Here is a 15,112-nt window from a genome sequence, read left to right on the forward strand (position 1 = left end):
TGAATCTTGTTAGGTTAATAATGGAATATTTGTTTTATCAATATGATTTTAATTACTACTTTATCAAATTTTTATTATTAAATTAATATAAAAATAATATATTTATTATTTTAATAGGATTGGGGTATTAGTTAGTAGCTTCTTCCTAGCTTTTTTTATCATTTTAGTAAGGATAGGAAGGGCTTAGGCTTGTTAGAAGATTACATGGTTGAGATTAGAGTAGAGCGTTTATCTTGCATAATCTAAAGTGTTTCTTTTTCTATCTAAGCCTATCAAATAGATCAACTTACAATAGAAGATATAATTCTTACTCTTACTACTCTTACTTCCTACTCTTTCAGATAGAAAGCTAACACATATGACCTAATTCCTACTCTTCCTAAAGAATACATCAAGCCAGACCAACAATCTAATCTATTTCTATCTAACACAGAAAGCCACTATAAAGATCTAATTCCTACTTTCTCATACCTTGAAAGTAATAAAAAAGAATTCCTTACCCTTACGATGTTAAGGTAAGTATCTATCGTTCCTTCTATTTCATATCTCAAGCTCATACTAATAGAGGAATGAAAAATTCACTATTAGAAGATAATAACCTTACTCTCTATAGCCTGGAATCCAAACTATCTAAGACCTCCTATAGAATAGATAAACCTACTCTATATTCTCATATTGTCTATTCTAGCCTGCTAATTGAGAGACTTAGGATCTCATCTTAATCCTTTCAATCTCATCACTATCTACTAAAGAGACTAAACTCCTAGAATACTTTCTTTCTACTCAAGCATACCTAAAGCTACTTGATTCCTCTTAGTCAACCAACTCTACATTTCCTAACACTTTCTACATAAGTTACATACTAGTTCCTAAGATAATCATATATATATATGAATGAATGAGAATTATCTTAATTTAATTGATAAAAATATTTAAAATATTGAAAAAAAATAGATATAATTAATTATTAAAAATGAATAATAATACTTATAAATAAAATTTCAAAATATTAAAATATATCATTTTTTTTAAATTATACAAATATTACTATTAAAATATCATTAAATTGTGATAAAGAAACACAAATTATTTATATACTATTTAAATACACACTTCCCTTAATTCTTACCAAACCTATACCTTTATCAACTTGATATCTTTATCAACTCTAACGCTCTCAAATTAGATCTCTGGGTGAATACATATGACATGCCAAATTTTCTATTCTATCACAATAGGTTGCATGAAATTTATCTATGTACATTTGATTTTCTCACATATGGAAAAATGGATTTCTACATGAACTTTGGCAAAATTGTGTTTGCACTTTAATATAGGAAAATGGAGTTTGCTACTATTACTATAGGGGTACTTCACATTTTTCTACCATATTTTCAAATGTGCTAACATATGGTTTAACATGTTAGCTTATAAAATGCTTTTAATTTTTTTCTTTTTCATTAAAACACAATTATGGGCTAATTTAAAACAATTCTGAGTTAATGTTGTTAAATGTGACCATGATTAATGAAATTGAGAAAGCATATTGTGTGCTTTATTTTTGTTTTGTTTGGAGTAACTTTTAAATTAGAAGATTGAGTAGCATTTAGATGTGAAAGTATAATAATGTAAATCATAGGTTTTAACTAATATAATTGATTTATATAATCGATATATTATTTTAATAAATTATATTTTAAAATTAAAATTATTATAGTGAATTTATATTTTATTGGGTGATTATTTTTTTACATATTTTAATAGATTTTATAATTTTACAATTTTATGCACGTCAACTTATATTTTATCTAAAGATTTTGTAAACACACATGTTCATTTTATAAAAAAATGATGTTGCACTTTAATATGATTTTCTTTGATTCAACTTAGTTTTTTTCATTTTTTGATAATCACATTTGATCATAGTAGGTACTTCACATATGTTTATACTATATCTTAAATTTTTCTTTAATTATATATTTAAACAAGTGCTATTACACAATGATTTCTATTTTATTTTTCAAAAGAAAAAACAACTAATTAATTTTTTATGCTCTATGAAACAATGATTAATCGATCGAGAAGTTTTATTGTATAGTTAAGTTTTACTTTTACTTGATCTATCTTTCCCAGTGGAAATTTAATTTCCACTACTTTTTCAACTTGAAATTGTAATATAGTTGTTCTATTAATATAATTTATTTATAAATTATTTTGGATTTTTTAATAGTTAGCTTATTAAGATACATCTAAAATTAAAATGAATATAATTATCTTATTCTTTATTTTGTGATTATTTTTAGTATTTTCAATTCTTATTAAAAAGAAAATGCAATATTTAATAGACATCTTCAATGTAATAATTAATAGACATCCAATGAGGGCTTGTGCATTTTGTTTTGTTTTGTTATATATATATATATCTATATATATATATCTATATATGTTACTGTGAAGTTATGAGACAATATGGTTCTCTATAATATGATTCTCTTTCTCTCTCTCACATCCACACAGAGCATCTCCTCCACATTCCTACTCACGCCATAGAGTAATTGGTGACAAGTGAAAAAAAATGAACTCTACTATCTCATTTTTCTAGTTTTTTGATAGCTAGAAGTAGGGTTAGGTTTATGGTTTTAAAACCATTTTGGGATCTCAATGAATATTCTAGAAGCATCTAGTGGATCCCCACATGTTACTAATTTCCAATATTCAAATAATGATGTGTTGACATGGATATCAATTGGATACCTAGTATGGAATGGGAGGGGATGTGATGCATGGGGGGTGACATGCTGGTCATCCCTTTAAGCACTAATGTAAGATGACGTGTCAGACATCCACCCCCCATAGAAGTTTGATGACACAAAGGAGTGACATGACCTCTCATGTAATGTTTTATATGTTGTGCCAAGATTTTAATTCTGGCCTCAACCCTACTTTCTTCCATGGTTTCCCTCAACCTTTTTGATCTGAAAAGGCTCCTCTCTATGATGATTTCACTATTTGAATGGTTTTCATCGATAGTGTGACCTCCAGGTTCCACTATTTAGGTTTCTATTAGGCTTGGATATTTCCTTCCATTTCTCCCTAGTGATTAGGTTTGTATAATTATAAGTTTCAAAGCTTCCGCTCTTTGTTGGTTCTTTTCAACCTACTCCATCTCTCATTTACGAGTTCTCCTAATGTCTTGGTTCTAGGTCTGAGAAACCCCTCTAGCTTGGTTTTCATTTTTCAATTGTTTTTCTACACTTTTGCTGGGTCACTCTCCCCACGACCGAACCCCCATATGCAACCTTGTCAGCCCACTTTCTTTGCATTTTTTTATTAGTTTTGTCTCTCTTAAGTTGCGATGGAGAGCCTCATGCTGCAAGGAAACAATTTATTATGTGTCCATAGGGGGTTCTTGAGCTTGCTAATGGGTAGAAGATTCAACAAGTATGTACCATTCGATCTAGACACCACTTGACATTCAAGTTGGGCTTACAAGGGTTGAAAGAGATATAGTAAGAGAATCCCATTGTTTATTTGACATATACATAGTAGGGGGAGTTGTTTCCTAAGTCCTTCACATTGGTCATATCCACGATTGACATAATCAGTACATGCAAATAGTTGATTTATACTAGCAGAAGAAGACACTACGAGGCATAGATCTACTAAATTATAAAAAAGAAAAGGAAGTTGCTATCACTATTGCTCAACTTTGCATGCTACGACTCTCACCCCATTAAATGTTGCGACTATTTTCTTAATACAATTGCTACAAATCTCACCATGATTGTTGTTGAAACTCTCACTCAATCCCATTACTGCAACTCTAGAGAAAGGATGTTGCTACTCTGTGAAAATTGTGTCAACACATCAGTGAACCAAATAGTTGTAACCTATGGATCAACTAGGCAATCAAAAATTAGATTTTCTCATGGAGAAAAGTGACAAAGGTAAAAAGCCACTTAGAAAAGATGACAAATTAGCTGTCATTTATCACACAATTTCTTAAGTCAACTTATGCCTGATTTTTTCTAACTTTTGGAAAATCAATTTAATAGGATAGAACAACCTGATTCTCATAGTTGTCCATTAAATTCTTCAATGAATTTAGATAGAAATTATTATGTATAAAAATTGTTGTTGTCCTTGAGCTGGGTAATCCAAATCAAAATCAAAATTAGAATAAGAATAATAATAAGAATTAGAATCAGAATCATAACTAGTATGTTGGCTAATCATCCATTTATTATAATCACATTTCCAATTTTCTTGCAATATAAAGTTCCTTTCTATTCTTGTTTGATTGAGGGTGTGTTGAGCATCTACTATTTTACTTCTTTTGTAAATTAGTGTCTTTTGTAAGGAGGCAGTTCCCCCTCCTTATCTAGGTATTGTCTGTGTTCATATTGTATCTATAACATTATTTGCAGTTCACATTATTTTTGCAATTACTCTTTCTTTCCTATTGTTGCAAATTTGAATTCTAGTTGCAACAACTCCAACATTCAGTGTATTGTTGCAACTACATATCATAGGTTTAGTGCTACAACGTAATTATTGATATTGTTATTAATTATAAACTAATCATTGTCATATGATTTACACAACAATTCATGACTTAGGTAATTTTCGCAATTGTTGTTGTTGCAACTCCGCGCTAATGTTAGAATACTCTTCTTTCAACAATTGTGATTGCTTTGTTTTTTATTTGGTTTAATAGTTTGATTATTATGTTTATAGAATCTAATTCGTGGTCCCATTTGCATCATAAACAAAGTGTGGTTTAATATTTTTTGGTATAATGCATTATGTTGCACATGCAATTTCATTTCTATTATAGAAAACAAGATAATCATAATATTAGAGCAAGTTCTAACACATCAACCTAGATTCCTAAATGGTAATATATATCTACATGTAACACTTATGTTGGTGAGCCAGGATGTCGAATATGATAGTGAGTGGGAATTATATTAAGGCCTACATTCCTCTATATGTATATATATGTTAGGCCAATGGGCTAAGGTAGTAATATGTTTAAGGTCAGTGTGCCTATAGAATGGGTTAGAGGATCTATATTATTAGGCCAGTGAGCTAAGTTCCATTAAGGCCTACATGCATGTGTATGAATGATGTAGTAGGCCAGCTGGTCAACATATTTATGAGTTGAAGCCTAAATCACCTAGGAATTCAGGCTAGTGAGACTGTGTGATGATTAGGCTAGTGAGCCTAATAGGCATGGTAGCTATATAACATGTTTTTTTGTTGCGGACCAAGGTACAAAAAGAGTATGAGGGGACGAGACTCCAAGGAAAGAAGGTGTCATGATATGAAGGTATATTATAATGTTATATTATAATATAAAGTAAAAATGGGACATCAAGTCTATAAGAAGATGGTTCCCCTGTCTAGTGTATAAATACTCAGAAAGGGGAATGTGTCCTTGGATGAGAGCTTGGAGTGCACCTAGAGACTTGTTAGGGCAATGGAAACTATTAGAGCCTCAATGATTTGGACATCTTTGTTCAACCAGGTAAGATGACATAGAGGTGGTGGCACAAATTGAGGGATTGCAAGTGCATGGAAGGGTCTACACTACTTGGGTGCAAATTGATGAGGGGCGTGAGCCTATTGTTTAGAGGCTTCCTGGTTTAGTTCCTTTTTTATGTAAGGGAATTTAAGGTACTTGAAAAATCATGAGGGAATTAGGAACTCCTAGAGCCACAAGAACTTAGAAATTTTTGTCTAGCTGAGTAAGACACCCTGTAGGTGCTGACACAACCTATGCTACTGCAAGTGTAGAGAAGGGTGTACACTAGTTAGCTGTAGGTTGATGGGGGACATGAGCTTGTTTGTTGGAGATTATTTAGTTTGGTACCTTAGCCATATTATATTCTATATAAGGCACATAAATGGCTCAAAAATTCAAGTCCAAGTTGAGTTCTAGCGTTAGCTCAGGGTTCATCAGCTACAGAGATATTTGGAGCGACACAATTTATGAGTGGGAGGAATCTCTAAGGTCAATAGAGATTTGAAAAATTCATTAGAGAAGTACATGAGATATGTTATGTACATTTTGATGTATTTTAATTGTATGTATTTCATAGTGTTGTTATAAGGTTTTAATTAATATGGCTTTACTGCATACATGGTTTTTTTTCTAGGTAAATTATGCAAATGATTTTGGTTATGTTGGTATTTATTAGAGTGGCATTGTCTCAACAGGAGGAATAGGGGTGTTACAAGTAGATCCTAGATTGCAACAATGGGCTTGCATAGGCCAACCAAAGAAAAATAACAAAAAAATTAAGAGTATGTTTGCAAATTATTTGATAAAATGTTGAACTTTGTGTGATTCTGATGCAGGAGCATTCAGCTCAACAATTAAATTGTATTCTAGTAGACATAGGGGGTCTTGTATTTTCAAGGAAGTTGGATTCTTATGTATGTAATCATTAATGTTTAAGTGATTAGAATAGGAATTAACTAGATATTGTGAGGATGTTTTTAAATGCTCTCGAATGAAGGAGAACATGAGTGGTTAATGATGACGAGAGAGTTAGAAGTCAATTATAACTCTTAAGGTAGTTTCATGATTCGAGGAACTAGAGAGGATTCTTAGGGATTAACTGGAGTTAGAAGTGGACTTAGAAGACATTTAGGAGTCAGTTCAGTAGATTAAGGATCTAAACCAGAATTAGCTAAACAGAACCTTTCTGGTATAAATGTAAGGCTAAAAGGCATAAACAAGAGCTAGATGGTTAGACAGTAGATAGTTAACTAGTTAGATAGTTCTAGCTAGGGTGTGACTATAAGCCTACAGGCAGACTGTAAACCATAGGCCATTGATATTGAAGATCACGCTTGAGAGACAGAGAGTCTTGATATGTAATCAGTTGTTTATATTTATATATACAAAGGTTTATTCCAGAACTATATAGATGTGTGAAATGAATATTGAATGATTGAATTACATGTAAGTTGTGTATTCTGTAACAAAGGTTGCAGGCATAGTTCTGTAGAATTACACAGGGGAGGAAAATGATTTAGAGGAATCATAATGGGTCATTAAATCCAATTAGAGATTCAGAGTAATGCTCCGAAGAGGAAACGATGTGAGAATTCATGAAGTTAAGCTCAGAGAGAGTTGAGCAGTGGAAGAGCGGAAGGTCGCAACCCTGAAGAAAAAACCGAAACCACAAAACACTGAAGAAATGACACAAATTCAAAGTGAGGAGACATATGAAGAATGAACGCACAGGAACCATTGGATCTCAGAGATCAACGAACGAGGTCGAAGGAAATGAGCAGCCAAGATTAAATCGCGTAGACTGATGTCAAGAAATGAATAGCGAAGGTTGATTTAAGCATTAGCGGAAGAGGAATCTAGAGAAGCCGTCGATGGTAGAAGATCTATGGTCATTTGGCATTAACAAGCTTGGGCGTTAGTCAAGAAGAAAGGCAGATTTAAAATTATAAGCGGGTTATCGAGTGGAGAAAAAGTGGTAAGTGGTATTAGAGGGTAGTCACCCTATTCCACTTATCAATTGACACGTAGCACAAGGGTGGAGAGAGAAAAACACTTTATCGAATGGGTATTATCTGTGCTTTTGACTCACCCAATATCGTCATGGACCATTGGATCCATTGAGTGCAGATCAACCGCAGAGGATTGTCGCGGAATTTCGATTGATCAGGAAAGGACATCAACCGTCAGATCGTGGGGTTGAAATCTACGGTGGAGAACGAACCCGATAAAGGTAAACCTCGGTAAATGTGCAAGGGCCGTGGATTGGTAGAAAGGTAAGTTTATGTGTATTTCTATTAAAAAGGGGTATAATGGAAATAATATGCAGTTGTAGGTTTATGGGTTAAGTCCGCATTAACCAAATTTAAGAGCAGGTTTGGTTATTATGTGAGGCTTAAGAATTAAGCAAGGTTAATAAGGTTGAATTAAGTTCAGCTTAAAGGTTAGTGAAGGGTAAGACTATGTGTAGTCAAATAACATGTTTCCGCATAATGAAGTTAATGAAGAAGCCTTAAACCTTAATCGAATGAAGGTTTAACTAGGAAAGGGAAATGATATTCCTGGGATAAGGCAAATGTGATTATGAATTTTATATGCATATTGTGGGTGTAAGAGGGGGTAACCCTGCATCATTTGGTATCAGAACAAAATTGTAATTGAAACAATTGGTATTAAAAGAGAACAAAAAAATTCTATGTGAAAGAATTGAGAACAAAGTTATGTGTCAAGATGTTTATGCAGGTAAGGAAGGATCAATTCTAATTTGACAGAAAGTAGGCACACAGAGGTGATGTGTAGCAGAACCTACAGATGTAAGAAATAGAGGATAATCCATTCAAGGTACAGGTGGAATGGTGGAACAAGATCATGCAGAGATCTTGAAGGTGAGGTGATATGTTCTGTTTTGATTTGATTGGAGAATGTGTGTTTTTACATTGATGAACAGATAACAACAAAACAAGGTGAGAAGGTTGCAACATCTAGAGCAAGGAGTGCCTAAATTGGTTCCAGAGGAAAGAATCAGAGAAATGCTAAGAGACTGAGCTCAGAAGAGGAGAGAAGCTTAGTAAAGCATATGTAGCAAGAAGGAGACTTGTTACTGTAGAGGTATTGTTGCAGATCACAAAGGAAATTCCACAGAGGATGTGGGTAGAATTTCTAAGGGATGAAAGAAGCTGGTAAGACTTTCTAAGTGAAAGAAGAGGTGGTCAAAACCAAGTAATTTATGGTGATTGAAATACAAGAGGACAATTGTGTTCCTAGGAGATGCAGAAGAGTTGAAGCCTAGAAGGAGTAGAGAGAAGTGCTCAAAGGAGGTTCCAGAGATAGAGAACCAAGTGCTTGCCAAAAGACCAAGTACATAGGAAAGCTTGGTGAGGTAAGTTGCAACAAGGAGGACTTGTTGTTGCAGAGGCTTTAATGCAACTCATAGTGAGTGAGTGAGGAGCTCATGAAGAGAGAGGAGAAGAAGATGGCTACTGATAGTCATAGTAGAGGTTTTGAGGAAGACCACAGCAGAAGAAAGATGAAGAAAGAGGATGCCAAGGCAAATGGCAAGAGGATGAGTCAAGAGGAAATTGACAAGGAAATTGTAGAGATGAAAGAACAACTCGATGTATTGATGATGATACTAGAGGAAAGCCAGAGACAAGGTTGGGTCTTGAGGAAGAAGCCAGTGAAGTGGCATAAGTTGCAAAGAAGGCTACAACAGAGGCAAGTAAGGTGTATGATGGAAAAACATAGAGAAGCTGAGTTGGAAATTGAAGTTTCTATTTGTAAACCAGAACAGGGTGAAATTATGGGTGAAGAATTGAAGACTGAAACTTCAAGTGAGGCCAAAGGGTCACATGGTTTTAAATCTGACAATTTGTGTATGTTTGCAGGTGAAACATGTGAAGGACAAAAATTTTCTAATATTGACATGAAAAAGGAGGAAGACAGGCATAATCTAAACTATGTTCTAAAAGAGGAAGTAGAGAAGGATATCAAGCAATCAAATAAATAATTTGATGAGATTGAGGAGAAGACCATTGAAAAATTTTCGAGTCATAAAGAGAACTTGAAATAGCAAGGAGATAGGATGGTTGAAACATTAAGTGGTGAGAATATTAATGCAGGTGGTGAGATAAGGATAGCTTTTGGAGAAGGTAAACAACAAGAGATTAAAGGAAAACTTGAAGAAGAGACTATGTTAGCTGAAAACATAGTAAAGGATCATCAATTCACCATGATGATAGGCATAATGGAAATAACCATGGAAGTTGTGTGAGACAGTTAGTAAAAACGAAGGACATCTATTGAAAGATGTTAAGAAGGAACAAGCCTATGCAAAGGATTTAACGTTGGGAGAAAGGACATTTGATGATTGGTAACTAATAAAGGAGGGTTTTGCAGAGGATGATAAATCTTTTGAAGACGTCAAAAGTATGGAAAAGTATCTTTCAAAAGATGAATACTATGGAGTAAAGGATAAGGGAGAATATCTCTTGAATGAGGAAGGCAGTGACTTATTGCAGCAGAAAGAACTTAGTAATGAAACTGTTACAACACAGGGACGATTTCTTGTGGGAAAAAGAGATGAAGTTCAGTTTGAAGAACTGATATGTGAAACAACAGTTGAAACTGTTGAGCCTTGTAATTTTCAAACTGACAATTCGTTTATAAATGCGGGGATTATAAGTGATGATGAAGTACTTGCGAAGTGTCATAGAGAAATTGCATTTCTGGAATATTTGCTGGGAAATTCAGAGTATGGTAGTGTGATTATAGAGGGAGTTCACTACAGTGGACAAGAGCAGGAAGACATCACTAGAACAGATGATGTGGAAGAGAGACTAGCTGATAGTCTTAAGAGTTCTTTAGAGAATTCTTTAAAGAGGTTGAATCAGCATACTGATGTGCTGATAGAGGAGGAAAAACAAAACATCATACTGAAATGTTGTCAAAAGAAGAAGAGGCACTGAGGGCTTATGTTTTTTATTTTAACAATTGTTTTGTGAGTGCAGGTTTTGTTGCAAATGCTGGAGAAAATTTGGCACAGATGAGTAGCCAAATAAAGATGAAAGAAGAAGGATCTATGGAAAAGTTTGATCCATGGAACAAAGATATTATTCTACTGGGAAAATATGCTGGGATTGATGAACATCATAGTGTTATATTTGAAAGGAGTCAATTACAAATGAAATTGGAGGACCATTTACTTTTTGAAAGTGAATTTACAGACGTGGAACAGAGGTTGTTTGGAACACAACAAGAGGGTAAGGATGAAAGGGTAGCAGTAAGAATCCAACAAATTCAAAGAGAAGATAGTAATTATTAGTTAGAATATATACTGAATAGAGAGATCAAACTGATAAGAAGGGTAATGATAAAGGTGTCTTAGAAGAAGACAACAACAAGAAAGCAAAGGAGCAACAAAAAAAGAAAGACATCAGTAGACTGTGAGAGCATAGCCAGTGGGGGAATGCAACATAAAGTATGGAAACCTGGAGAAAAGCAACAAATAACAACAACAACCAAAGGTTACAGAACAAAATGTGGGATCCAGGAAGACAAAGATCATAAACACATGATTAGGAGATCATGATTATTTTAACCTTGGGAGTCTAATGCAGGAGCATTAAGCTCAACAATTAAATTGTATTCTAGTAGACATAGAGGGTCTTGTATTTTCAAGGAAGTTGGATTCCTATGTATGTAATCATTAATGTTTAAGTGATTGGAATAGGAACTAATTAGATATTGTGAGGATTTTTGTAAATGCTCTTGAATGAAGGAGAAAATGAGTGGTTAATGATGACGATTTATATATACAAAGGTTTATTCGAGAACTATATAGATGTGTGAAATGAATATTGAATGATTGAATTATGTGTAAGTTGTGTATTCTGTAACAGAGGTTGTAGGCAAAGTTTTGTAGAATTACACAAGGGAGTAAAATGATTCGAAGGAGTCATAATGGGTCATTGAATCCAATTAGAGATTTGGAGTAATGCTCTAGAGAGGCAGCGATGTGAGAATTCATGGAGTTAAGCTCAGAGAGAGTTGAGCAGTGTAAGAGCAGAAGGTTGCAACCCTGAAGAAAAACTGAAACCACAAGACACTGAAGAAATGATGCAAAGTCAAAGCGAGGAGACATATGAAGAATGAACGCATAGGAATCGTTGGATCTCGGAGATCAACAGACGAGGTCAAAGGAAATGAGTGGCCAAGATTGAATCGCGTAGACTGGTGTCAAGAAATGAATGACAGAGATTGATTTAAGTAGAAGCAGAAGAGGAATCTGGAGAATCCGTTGTAGCCATCGATGGTAGAAGATCTATGGTCATTGGGCACTAACAAGCTTGGGCATTAGTCAAGAAAAAAGGAAGATTTAAAATTATATGTGCGTTATCGGGTGGAGAAAAAGTGGTAAGTGGTATTAGCGGGTAGTCACCCGATTCCACTTATCGATTGACACGTAGCACGAGGGTGGAGAGAGAAAACTACTTTATTAGGTGAGTATTCTTCGTGCTTGTGACTCACCTGATATCGTCATGGACCGTCAGATCCATTGAGTGCAGATCAACGACGGAGGATTGTCACGTAAGTTTGATTGATCAAGAAAGGACATCAACCATCAGATCGTGGGGTTGAAATCTATGGTGGAGAACGAACCCGATAAAGGTAAACCTCGGTAAATGTGCAAGGGCTGTGGATTGGTAGAAAGGTAAGTTTATGTGTATTTCTATTAAAAAGGGGTATAATATAAATAATGCGTGGTTGTAGGTTTATGGGTTAAGTCCGCATTAACCAAAGTTAAGAGCGGGTATGGTTATTATGCGAGGCTTAAGGATTAATCAAGGTTAATAAGGTTGAATTAAGTTTTGCTTAAAGGTTAATGAAGGGTAAGACTATGTGTAGTCAAATAACATGTTTCCGCATAATGAAGTTAATGAAGAAGCCTTAAACCTTAATCGAATGAAGGTTTGACTAGGCAGGGGAAATGATATTCCTGGGGCAAGACAAATGTGATTATGCATTTTATATGCATACTGTGGGTGTAAGCGAGGGTAACCCTGCATCAGATTCGATGTGAAAAATATTTCAATTATTTTAGCTACCATTGCTTCAGATTAAGAAATTGATTAAAAAAATACCGAAACCAATAATTTGTCTTGGACTATGAGAATTGGTGGATATAATGCACTGTGAACAATTTTTCCAAGGTTTTGAGGACATGTCTCAAAAAATAAAACAACATATAGAAGATGCATATAGAATATCTGATAAAATGTGGCAATGGGGTGTAGTTTACTAAAATACATTTACTTTTGTGGGCATGCATAGAAAGGTGTGCTTATGGAACCTTGAAAAATTATATGAAGAATGGTAGGATTAGATGTGGTTTTCTGGGTAGCTATTATTACCAAGATGAAAATTGGAGGTTTCACATCAACTATTTACGAAAATGATAGAACAAGTATGGTTTTTTGGAATTCCATAATAGCTAGATGGAGAAGCTACAAGTTTTTATTTACAGGAAATGCGCACTAATATTATGGAGGAAACAAGGAACTCTCCATTTATCAAGAAAATTAGAAACAAGGAGCTCTCCATTAATCAATAAAGTGAATCATGTCAAGTGGGAACATTGAATACACATTCAAGGTTTACATTCCTCATTCCTTAATGAAACCTATTGGATCATATTATAGATGAAAACTCTCTGAAGAACTAGGTCTCTCTAGATGTGTTAGTTTTGCTTGGCAGTAAATTAAACATTAAATTAACAAGTAAATATGTTGCTCAACTCTTAGAGGATTTTACACCACATGCTTATATCATGGTACAAAATCATCCACCATCATGATCCATTTCATATCATTACATATAGTATTCAAGCCTCTACTGTTGAATTTGTTGTGTCATTAGACAATTTTTCTCTCCTAACGAAATGGGTAGATAGTGTAAGTGGTTTCAAGTATTGAACAATATGGTCGAGTGGGAAATTTCAATTCAACCTAGTGTTGATCTCTTGTTGAGTGAATGACATGTATCGCAAATAGTTTCTTAAGCACTACCTCTTGAATCAGTGCATTTTCTAAGCAATAGTATGGCTATTTGTGATGAAGGAAAGCATGTTGGAAGGTATCTTCTCTAGGAAAACAAAGGGAATGAGGAGAGAGTTTCGACAAATTTTTTTTCTTCACCTGAGATAATTTCCTTTGTACAATACCAAGCCAAGACCATGGATTTACTATACTGCATTTAAATGAGATTATGCAATAGAAAATAGGCTCACTAGGGGAAAATATGTTCAACAATGGTTCCTCCAAATCGAGCATTTGACTAAGGAGTATGCTTCAAGGATAAGAGGTTAACCATTAGAAAATTGGTATTTTAGGGTTGGGTATCGATAATTTTGAGTCTTATTGGACCAAGACTAATTCTCGGGAAGAAATTTGTGTTATAAATTGGATAAATCAACACTCCCCATGTGTTTTCCTACATGTGCTTAACCGTCTCTTATGGATCCATTAACTCTGGCGATGAGTCTGTTTAATAACACCTGTAGGTTATGTGTTAGACACAAAATATTGGAAACCAAATAAAAAAATATATTAATTGATCTCAAAGAATGATGTGCATGATGTACATATAAATACATACAAGAAATAGTTGATTTAGATTTTGGGTCTTCTTGGACTCTAATAATCAATCACCCTAACAAAAACCTAATCCTAAGGATTATTTCTCTAACATTCCCCCCTTAATCTGAAGGGATGTATCAAAGTTCGAGAATGAGAACTAAAAATGCAAAAATGCATCTTAGCCAAGTGCTAAATGTCTCTCAAGAAATGGTTTGTGAATGCAGATGAAGGATGCCACTAGGATAGAAATTGTCTTTCATTCTTGTTGGTGAATCAAAGACAATTCTCGCGGTATGATTCTTTTGATTCGAGGAATGATCGATTTTAACAGAGCTAAGGAAAATTAACTATTGTGCATTGTTGTCAGTTATTGACTACTGTAAAGAAGGCTTGCACATGGCGTATATATGGTTGAGGCACGAATGATAGTAACTGTGTGATTTTTATATACCTATGTGAAGGGGAGTCACATTATTCAAAGGAGTTTTTCTATATGTAGTCAAGGGAAATAAATACTATAGTCCAAGTATGTCAAAGCCCTTTTATTAGTTGAATTAAGGAACAATAAAGGTATTGTATTCATAAAATGGCACATGTGCAAAATATTTTTGTTTGTTATAGGAGAAATAAGAGAATTTAATATGTCATTGTACACAAGACCACGAGCAAGACTCATAACAGAGCAATTGGTTGTTGAAGACTATGAACATACTTTTTTTTTATACCCCACCGAGTAGGTTCTACTTTTATAATAACCAATCTTCCATATCCAGCTAGAGATAGCACCAAGGTTCACTTATCTTTTGCCAATTAAGGTTCAGTTAAAGTTTTTTAAATATATGATTTAGATCATAAATTGTGTGAAATAGTGTGATTTCTAATTACCAGTTTCCACCCGTCGACTACTTCGCCCATCTTAATTTTCAGTTCGACTTCTTGCATCTCTTGGGCATTA

General features: G+C 34.1%; 1 protein-coding gene across 1 annotated transcript in view; it reads left to right on the plus strand.

Moving 5' to 3' along the window:
- Nucleotides 1-15,112, plus strand: part of LOC149172619 (serine carboxypeptidase-like 20) — a 382,145-nt gene that overhangs the window by 47,270 nt on the left and 319,763 nt on the right. The window lies entirely within an intron of this gene.

Source organism: Pinus tabuliformis, chromosome 4_2 (assembly GCF_031772625.1).
Source record: "Pinus tabuliformis cultivar Carrire ecotype Pingquan chromosome 4_2, CPIR1, whole genome shotgun sequence".
In the NCBI taxonomy this organism is placed as follows: Eukaryota; Viridiplantae; Streptophyta; class Pinopsida; order Pinales; family Pinaceae; genus Pinus; species Pinus tabuliformis.